General features: G+C 32.5%; 1 pseudogene; it reads left to right on the top strand.

Annotated features, from left to right (window-relative positions):
* Positions 1–3,290: 3,290 nt before the first annotated feature.
* LOC148285312 (histone H3-like) lies at positions 3,291–8,223 on the top strand (annotated as a pseudogene).
* The last annotated feature ends 1,495 nt before the right edge of the window (positions 8,224–9,718 follow it).

Here is a 9,718-nt window from a genome sequence, read left to right as displayed (position 1 = left end):
CATAAAGTTAATGCTTTAAATATTAATAATATTACTAGACTCTTTTCGTTTATTTCCAATATTTCTATTTCCATCTTATTTTCTTTTCTTGTATAATAATAATATCATTTAAACTTGTTTATTGTAAACATGTTGACAAAACTGTTCGGCGTTGAAATAAATACAAAATTATACTCGTGTACATACATTTTCTTCATATCAAAAGAACCTTCTGCTTACTTTGTTAAAGGGGGTTGCGCGAGGTGTTTTTCATCAATTTGGGAAAAGTGGGGGTTGAGTTATGCTTAGGAAATGTTAAGTCAGGGAGGTTAGCATTGGTTCTTCAAATGTCCACAAATATAAATAATGTTTTTAGCATTTTTTATTCTGTGCTGAAAAATCCATCCTGAGACAGTGCCATGACGTCGTATTACACTAAGCAAGTGACATGTTTATACATACAAAAATTTAACAAACGCAAATACAATTAAGTTGCATTTATAACAATTTCTTTATCATATTATATTTTTACTAGCAGACCCGACAGATGTTGTCTTGTCCGAACGTCGGCTTGCCTGCTATTACCTAGAAAAAATACTTTTCATTGATAGGTAGGTACCGAGGTACTTGTTTGTGATTAAATTCCAAAACTAAAAATTGTTTATATTTAATTTATGTAGGAACCTAGGTACTTGTTTATGATTGAATTCCAAAACATAAAATAAATATTTTTTCAAATTTGGCATTCTTTTTGGAAACGTCAAACTCCAGTTTTTTCACCAACGCAACAGAAGGGTGTACTTATGTAGGAATACGATTTTTAAAAATGTAATGAATTTCAGTAAATATAAATAAATGGGTTGAAATTATAAGGAAAAAAAGGAAAGAATCTGATTGAGATCCACAAAAAACAAACGCTGTTTGTAAACATTCAAAAACAAACTTTTTTATACGCAAAAAAACAACATCTTTGCATTTTTTTGTAAATGCATTCTCCTGGAATCCAACCCTGGTTGATCAATGAATAATTTTTTTTTGCTCTATACTTCTTTTTTGCATATTGGATTGAAGATTTTAATATCTACGAACACGCACAGCGCAAAGATCTATATTTCTCTGAAAACCGCACGTAAATCGGTGACATCAAACGTACAGAGGAATTATGGATAACTCAAGTATTTTGTTATTTCAATGACGCCTATCTCCAAGAAATAATTTATTAGAGCATCAGTTGTACCTAATTTGTCGAATCAACTGAGAAGTTTATTTAAATTGGAAAATATTTTTGGGAAGTTTAAGAATCTATGCTCAAGGCCTAAGTTCCCATTTATATTCCGTGACGCCATCTCGAGGCGTATTTTATTATTAATCCTAAAAATGGCCGCTAACAAACATTACTTTACTTGACTTCGTACAGATATAAAACTACCTGCCTTTATCCTAGTAGTAGTGAACTTAAGGACCATAATAACAGGGTGATTAAACTATAATATGCAAATATTTATTTTTCTATGTCTAGGCGAATTTTATATTTTTATGTATTTTTTTCATATTTATTATAATTTTTTTCTTACATTACATAGCATACAAACACAACATAAAATTTTAATTTGTTGCAACAGAGAGGGAAAACATTTTCGAGAAGGGAATATGAAAGTCTAGGCACTTACAAGGCTAATGACCTGTCATTGGCTGCTTAAAGTGGCCACTTTACACACTGTGTAACATTCACATCATTTAACATGAAAAAGGTTTCAGCTCTTTTACTTCACAAAAGTCAACAGATGGAAGAGTTGAGGAAATTTGGATGTTCAAACATGGACAGAATGGTGAATGTTACACAGTGTTTAAAGTGGCCACTTAAACCAGCCAATGACAGGTCGTAAGCCTTGTAAGTGCCTAGACTCCCAAATTCCCTTCTCGAAAATGTTTTCCCTCTCTGTTGCAACTAATTTGAATATGAACAACGCCCTAGGGAGAAAATCCAGCCAGTCTGCAAGCATTTGGACACACTCAAAACATTGTTGAAATAACATAAAATATAATAAAATAACAAAAAAAAATCTCACATAATAGCTTGTGCGTATTAGTGATGATTTTATTAGATTCTATTGCATTGATTATTTAATCAGATTATTTTTAGATAATTAGATAATTCAGATGATAAGATAAGATCAGATGATTTTATCAGATTTACGCAACAGCACGTACACAATATAAATACCCAGTATAAATATTTTTGTAATTGTTGAAAGTGTAAAAATACTGTTTTACGTGTAAAATAAATCCAAAAACCTGGACGAGTGTTTTCAATTCGGTAGCTGCTCTCACGCAAACGTCCTTAAAGAAGAAATCTTGAGGTCCCGGGTTAAATTTCTGGCAGGGTGAACGTAAAATATCGGTTTCAAAGGTTTTTTATTTTGAGAATTCTATATTTTACTATCCCCAGACTGGCATCTGGTACACTGGTATTTTACAATATTTTTCATTGAGTGTTGCGCGGCATGGTCAATAATCCTGAGATTATGATGAGCATTGGTTTGTATGTTCCTGATAATTACCTTAGATAGCGTCAGCATAGATTGTTTCAAATTCCAATAAACATGACCAACCTGCCGATGGTTGTTTTATTTATTTTTTTATTTATTTTTTGTACCTTAAACGCCCCTAGGGCTTTTACAATAGAAATTTTCTGAAAATAATTTCCTATTATTCGCTTTATTTCAATGCTTTATAAAAAGTATTACAATCATTCGTTAAGTTAAATATGCGCCATTCTGTTTGATACCTTTCTGTTAACGAGAATCAATTAACTACATAATACTCCTTTTGTAGAAGCCCTTGTTCCTATTGGCGAAAAACTCGGAAAATCAGTTTTCACAGACCTCTATTGAGGCCAAATTTGTACCCCCAAGCGCGTTGGCCACAGATAGGAGCAGGTGGTAGTCACTTGGCGCCAGGTCCGGACTATAGAATGGATTCATATGAACTTACTATCTTCGAGCTTCTGGCGCGCCATCAAAGATTAGTGCGGCCTGGCGTTGTCCTGATTCCTCTCCTATTCACCAATGCTGGCCGCTTCTGTTACGCAATAGGCAGAATGGTGAATGTTACACAGTGTGTAAAGTGGCCACTTAAATCAGCCAATGATAGGTCATAAGCCCTGTAACATTCACTATTAACCAGCCAGTAACAGGTCATAAGCTCTGCAGATGCCTAGACTTCTATATTCCCTTCTGTAAAATGTTTTACACGTGTGTTGTAATATGTCAAAAATATCATTTAATTCATTAGCTGTTATGTCTGTTGAAATGGCTATCGCTTTGTTGAACAACATCGCTCTGGATATTGATCTGTTTCATGTCTCCAAAAGGGCCCTACAGAGCAGGTTACTACTTTGTTATTTTTTAAATAAATGAATGAAATATAATTGAATCTCAATTGTAAGACTGATCTTACATTCCATTAAAAACATGTTCAAGATACGCTACAATTGCAGTAACAATGCCATGCCCTATGGACCACAGGGTGCAGGTAAGAATGATTAATTTGAAAATCAAACAGCTTTCAGTTCGTTCAAATGTTTAATAAGCGTTCATTTATGTGTTAGTGCCTGTCGGTGAACCAAGCAAACATACAAATTTAGTTTATGTTAGTAGGCACACTCGAGTATTTTATTTAAAAAGGTTATGTCACGATATCTAGATTTTCAAACAAAGGAAGAATGGTAAATGTTACACAGTGTGTAAAGTGGCCACTTAAACCGGCCAACGACTTGTCATAAGCATTGGAAACACCTAGACTTCAATATCCCCTTCCATAAATTAGTTAAGAGGCTTGACTTATGCACTGAAGACTCCGGGTTTGATTCCTGGTGACAATTTTTTTTTATGACAATCAAATTTATATTTTTTTATTTTAATGTGATTTTTCTAAAATGCTCTAATTCACCATTGTAAATATGCCTCCTGGCCTGATGTGGTGCGAATAAATAATATATATATTTTTATATATTTATCAAAAATTCTTTGTCGCTGTTGTAATATAATCTTTTTTTTAAATAAAATTATTGTCGTTCTTACAATTTACTCAAATATTTCAAATTTGGTAGTCATTTGCAGCGAGTTGTAAATAACTCACTTTTAGACAATGGAAATCAAGTTGGGGTAGAGTGGAGTTTGAACTTCGGACCTCTGCCTCTGATCCGTGAGTCCGCAACACTAGCCACGGGATCACAAACCGATGCATCATATTAATATCAATAACTACCGAGAGGGTTGAATCCTGTTCTTGTCTACAAAAGTTAGGAAAAACTCAAAATATTGTTGATAAAAATAACGTTATTTACAATTCAAAACATGAACCCTGTAGTAGGCTAACACGAAAAAAATATTGAAAACATCCTTAAAACATTTACGAAATTTCATTTTCGTATTCCGTTTCCTAATCTGAATTAAAATAAAGCCTTACAAAGCCACAAAATATGGGAATAAAGTGGACCCTTTGCAATCCGAACAAATTCATATTCTAGTTTATCCCCTACCCTTTACCCCTTGTTTTTAATATCAACCCTTAAGTTACGCATTTGTAGTTGTGAGATTCGAAAGTAGGAGAAAATCAATAAGAGCCTATGAAAGAAACAATGGAATTATTGCACCAATTTTTATTATAATATGCTGGTTTAATAAATATTTTGTTCTGGTAATGGGTTTTTTTGTATTGAAAAAATAATTAATCTAATTTTCCTCTTTTACTTATATACTTATTCTCCACTTTTTAAAATGCATTGTTCATAAAAGGGGTAAATAATATCTGCACCTTAGAGGGTCAAACACGGGAGTCAACTTTTTGCCGTTTTTAAGTTAAAAATGGAGAAATTATCGCAAGCTTTTTATATGTTTAAGTTCAAATAAAATTCTGAAGTCTACTTTGTTTTAATGCAAATAACATCAAAGACCCAGAAACGGTATTTTAATATCTACTATTATTATCAAAATAATCATTTATTTATTCTATTGAACATTCTTTATATATTTAAACTATTTCATTTCATTCGAAAGTTATGATGTTTTGGAAATGGCAAAATCACAAAATTTTGTTTTCTGAACATTTTGTTCAATGCGACTTATTAATACATTTAAGTTATGTGTATTTTTTAAAGATATTAATATTCTTTTTTTATTTTTTTATTTTTAAAGTTATATACAAATACATATTTACGTACATATTTACGTACATATTTATTACAGCAATTTACAAGTAATTATTTTTACAACAAATTAATTCAGTAGTAAAATGTAAACATATATATTCTTTATTTTTGCTGATGGTTCATCTAAACTGCCTAACTATAGATGTTCAAATATAGGCAGAATTGTGAATGTTACACAGTGTGTAAAGTGGCCACTTAAACCAGCCATTGACAGGTCATAGGCCCTGTAGATGCCTAGACTTCCATATTACCTTCTCCTTAATGTTCTTCATCTGTGTTGTAATATGTTAATATAAACAGCTCCCCAGGGAGTTGAATCCAGTCCTTGTCTACAAAAATTTGGACAAACTCAAAATATTGCCTAACTAGGGATAGCTTACCCGTTCTAAGGCAGTAAATTATGTATTTTATAATAATATTTTAAGTATTATAGTTGCCCAGACAACAAATACACTATCATATTGAAAAAGCAAAGACAAACACAGGACAGTCAAAAATACTACATAATGGACTTAAACACTACAACGACCTACCTTACTACTTGAAAGCTTTTAATGGAGACAAATTTGAAATCAATCTGAAAAAGCACATGATGAATGAACTAACTAGACTAGACGAGACATAAAATGACTAGACAATATTAAATTTCTAATGTAACCCTAACGGGTTTTTTAAAATTGTAAATAAATAAAAAATAAAAAAAATAAATAAAAAAAAATAATTTGTACCTTGCTTTTGTTTTATGCAAGGTTTAATCGAATACATTTACCTTGAAGTTATATATTTTTTTTACTAAAGATAGCAATACTATAAGTAAAAGTATAATCAGAATAAAAAAAACACTTAAAATATTACATAAACAAATAATAAAAAATAATAAGCATAAATGTTTGACACAAAAAAAAATACAAAAGGAGCTTTATACCACCATTAAATAACTTAACCTGCTTGATCGTCCCTGTAATAAATCGAACAGTCTCTTTTCACTTTCATTACAGTTCAGAAGCTCAGCTAGGTTATTTGTCGCAGCTATCCGAGTGTTTACTTTGCATTCCAGCTCCCATCTCGGCCTATCAAATATTGGGCAGTATGTCGAAAGATGTTCTACAGTCTGCTCAGTGATGCCATCACATTGACAGCAACTATCGCCTCGCAGCCCAAAGCGACGCAGATATTCCCTCAAATAAAATTGTTATGCTTCACTTTAATCTTCAGCACCTAATAGTGCATATAGCCAAATGCAACGTTTTTCGATCATCTGTTCCAGGTAAGGTGATCAGTTTGTAATAAAAACTAAAATTGGAAAATTGAACTAAATAAATAATAAATTGAACTCGGCAATAGTTATTCCCACGTATCTGATATATTTAGTGTAGGGTATTGTTCCTATAGAACAAACCGTTTGAATTTTTTCAAAGATGGTGAATGGTATTTATATTTATTTATTGATGCATTTCATAATATAGACAGTTTTTTGTTCACTTTGCCCAGCTGTAAAAAACAGTACTTATGATTTTCTTGTTGTATCACTGTAGAATGTTTTATTATTTAATTTTGTTTTTTACATTTATTCTTGAATTATTTAAACTTTCTACTGAATATGCTGTATAATTTTTAGGTTAATTTTTTAAATATAAATATTGTATAATTTCAAGGATTAATTTATTTTTAAAAATCTTGGGTATAAGGAAATTTATGTTTAAAAAAAATATATATACATGTTAAGCCAAATATGTTAGGATTATAAATTTTTGTAAAAGGCAGATTTGCCGTTTATGTTAATAAAATAAAATACAATAAAATAAATATAGTTTTTCATTGAAGTAAATATAAGCCTTGTACATTATATACCAGATGAAAAATAATGCAACTCTCAAATAAAAAAAATAAAAAAATATATTCAATCCCAATGGCCGCACTTGTCGGTTATAACCGAAGCGATAAAAGTTTTTCAAAGTGATTGTTTATTGTTTTAGTGATTCCAATGAAACATCGACTGAAAGTTATCGATCGGGGATAATTTAATTTTTTAATATTGCCACATTCTAACCTCATTCGTTACAACACTAATATCAAATATCATCACTTAAAATATGTACGTTTTCCAAATTACGATATTTATTTAGCGCCGTTTAATTATTATATTAAGAGAATAGAAAATGTTTCAAACATATATGTTATTTAATGTTGTGATTGTTAGAAATATTTGTATTATAGATTCTTATTTTTTATTTTTTCTACTGTTAAACTTCAAAATTACTTCTCAAATAAGTTTAATAAATACATGCTTGGTATTTTTGTAATAATATTTTTTTGCGATATTAATAAATCATACAAGTTTGATTAAAAGGTTCATGTTATATTTCCATATTGTAAAATCGATTGTTTTGTGGAAAAATGCATACTTTCTAGTTTGGGTGGCTTGGCTGTTCATTAAATTATCAGCATTCAATTGAATGGCTAGGATGTCCGTGAATAAATTAAGATAGCTCAATGTTCAACATGTAACCCTTTGCCGAAATCCGCCGGGTTAGGTTAAAATAGGTTGGATTCAATTCAATAATAAAGGAATTGCTTAGTTTTTTTTACAAAACTTAAAAAAATAAGGATTAAGTTAAGTAAAAACGTTTTGTTTTTTAGATAAATAGCGCAGACGGCTCGCAAGTTCACCGGAGGGAAGGCGCCCAGGCAGCAGCGAGCCACCAAGGCGGTGCGCAAGAGCGCCCCCACCACCTGAGGCTTAAATAGGCTTCATCGCTGCAGGCCCGCCACGGTGGCTCTTCGTGAGATCCGTCGCTACCGGAAGAGCACCGAGCCCCTCATCCGCAAGCTGCCCTTCCAGCGCCTGGTGCGCAAGATCGCCCACGACTTCAAGACCGACCTCTGCTTCCAGAGCTCCGCCGTATTGGCCCTTCAGGAGGCCTAGTTGGCCTGTTTGAGGACACAAACCGATGTGTCATCACGCCAAGCGCGTCACCATCATACCTTAGGACATCCGGCTGACCAGGTGTATCCGCGGTGAGCGCCCATAGACGTCACCGCCGCCCCCTGCGCAACAGCAACGGATGAATATTTTATAATAAAAGTTGTATTATCACTGTCTTTGAACTTGGCTGCAGCACGATGCGTCTCTAAAATGGTCCTTTTCAGGACCGCTACATGTACATGATTAATTGATCGTTTTAACGTTTATTCGCTGCCGGGATAAACATATGACACTTTTTTTTCCAATTATAAAAAAAGTTACATGCGTTATTATTATTACGTACATTTCATTCATATTATAATACAGATTATATTAAGTTTTTCTGCTGACATTTCTTGGTCAAACTGCATTTTAATTATAATAATAAAAATACTTATATAGTTTTATACCACATTTATTTATAATTTTATTTTTTATTTTTACCGGTGACCGGGTTTCAGAATTATTTTCTTATAATTGTTATTACCTTATACTTAAATGATTTTAATTCTTTTATTTCCATAATTATATAAAATCATAATTTACAACCCCTGCTTGCACTTGTATATAACACAGAAATTTGTTTAGTCTCCCACCAGTCTGACGATGTCGGTCACTGGTAAAAAAAATATTAAAACAAAATATATAAATAAATGTGGAATAAAACTATATACGTATTTTTATTATTATAATTAATACAGATTGTTCAAAAAGTATTTTCGTATTTTGTCACAAGATGGAGTTAAACTTAATTTGCTCTGGCAACACTGTGCCGATTTTGACAAATAGGCTCGCGTTGGAAATGTGACATTTTAAATAATATTTTTAATGAAAATAAATCTTCGTTTTGTTCAATCGTGTAAAAGTTATTTCATTTTGAAAATGAATATGTCGAACGAGAAATGAAAGGCAAAACTGCGCCGCAGTCCCGTGAAAAAAATTACAACAATGGTTCGTGCGGTTGCGTTCGGGAAATTTCAATTTCAAAGATGGATCCCGCTCTGGGCGGCCCATCATGGAAAAAGTCGACTAAATAATAAAAAGATTCTTCGAAAATCCACATGCAACTACTCGCGAGAGTGCTCAGGAGTTAGACATTGGTAATGTAACTGTTTCAAACCATTTGCATTCCGCTAGATTGGTCAAGAAGCTCAATAAGTGAGTGCTGCATGAACTGAGTGCAAAAAATTTAATGGTCCGAATTTCCACATGCAATGAGCTGCTGAAAAAAGTTTAAAAACAAGCAACTGTGGAAACAAGTCGTCATTAAAGATAAAAATGGATCACGTACGACAATGAGCAGCGGAAATGGTCATGGAAGAAGCTATCAGAAGCTCCAAAAAAAGTCGCAAAGCCAGGATTGACGAATAAGAAGGTGATGCTTTGCGTGTGGTGGGACCACAAGGGTATCATCTCCTATGAGCTGCTTCAGCTTGGCAAAATTATTGATTTGGATAATTCATGAGACTAAGCGAAGCAATTAAGAAAAAGCGACCAGAATTTACGAAATCCCGGGGCGTCTTCTTCCAGTGGGAATTCGCGAGACCACAAACATCTTTGGT

Source organism: Micrasema longulum, unplaced genomic scaffold, assembly GCF_059751315.1.
Source record: "Micrasema longulum isolate JH-2025_06_02 unplaced genomic scaffold, ASM5975131v1 h1tg000041l, whole genome shotgun sequence".
NCBI classification, from domain to species: Eukaryota; Metazoa; Arthropoda; class Insecta; order Trichoptera; family Brachycentridae; genus Micrasema; species Micrasema longulum.
This window is presented reverse-complemented; position numbering and strand designations above follow the sequence as displayed.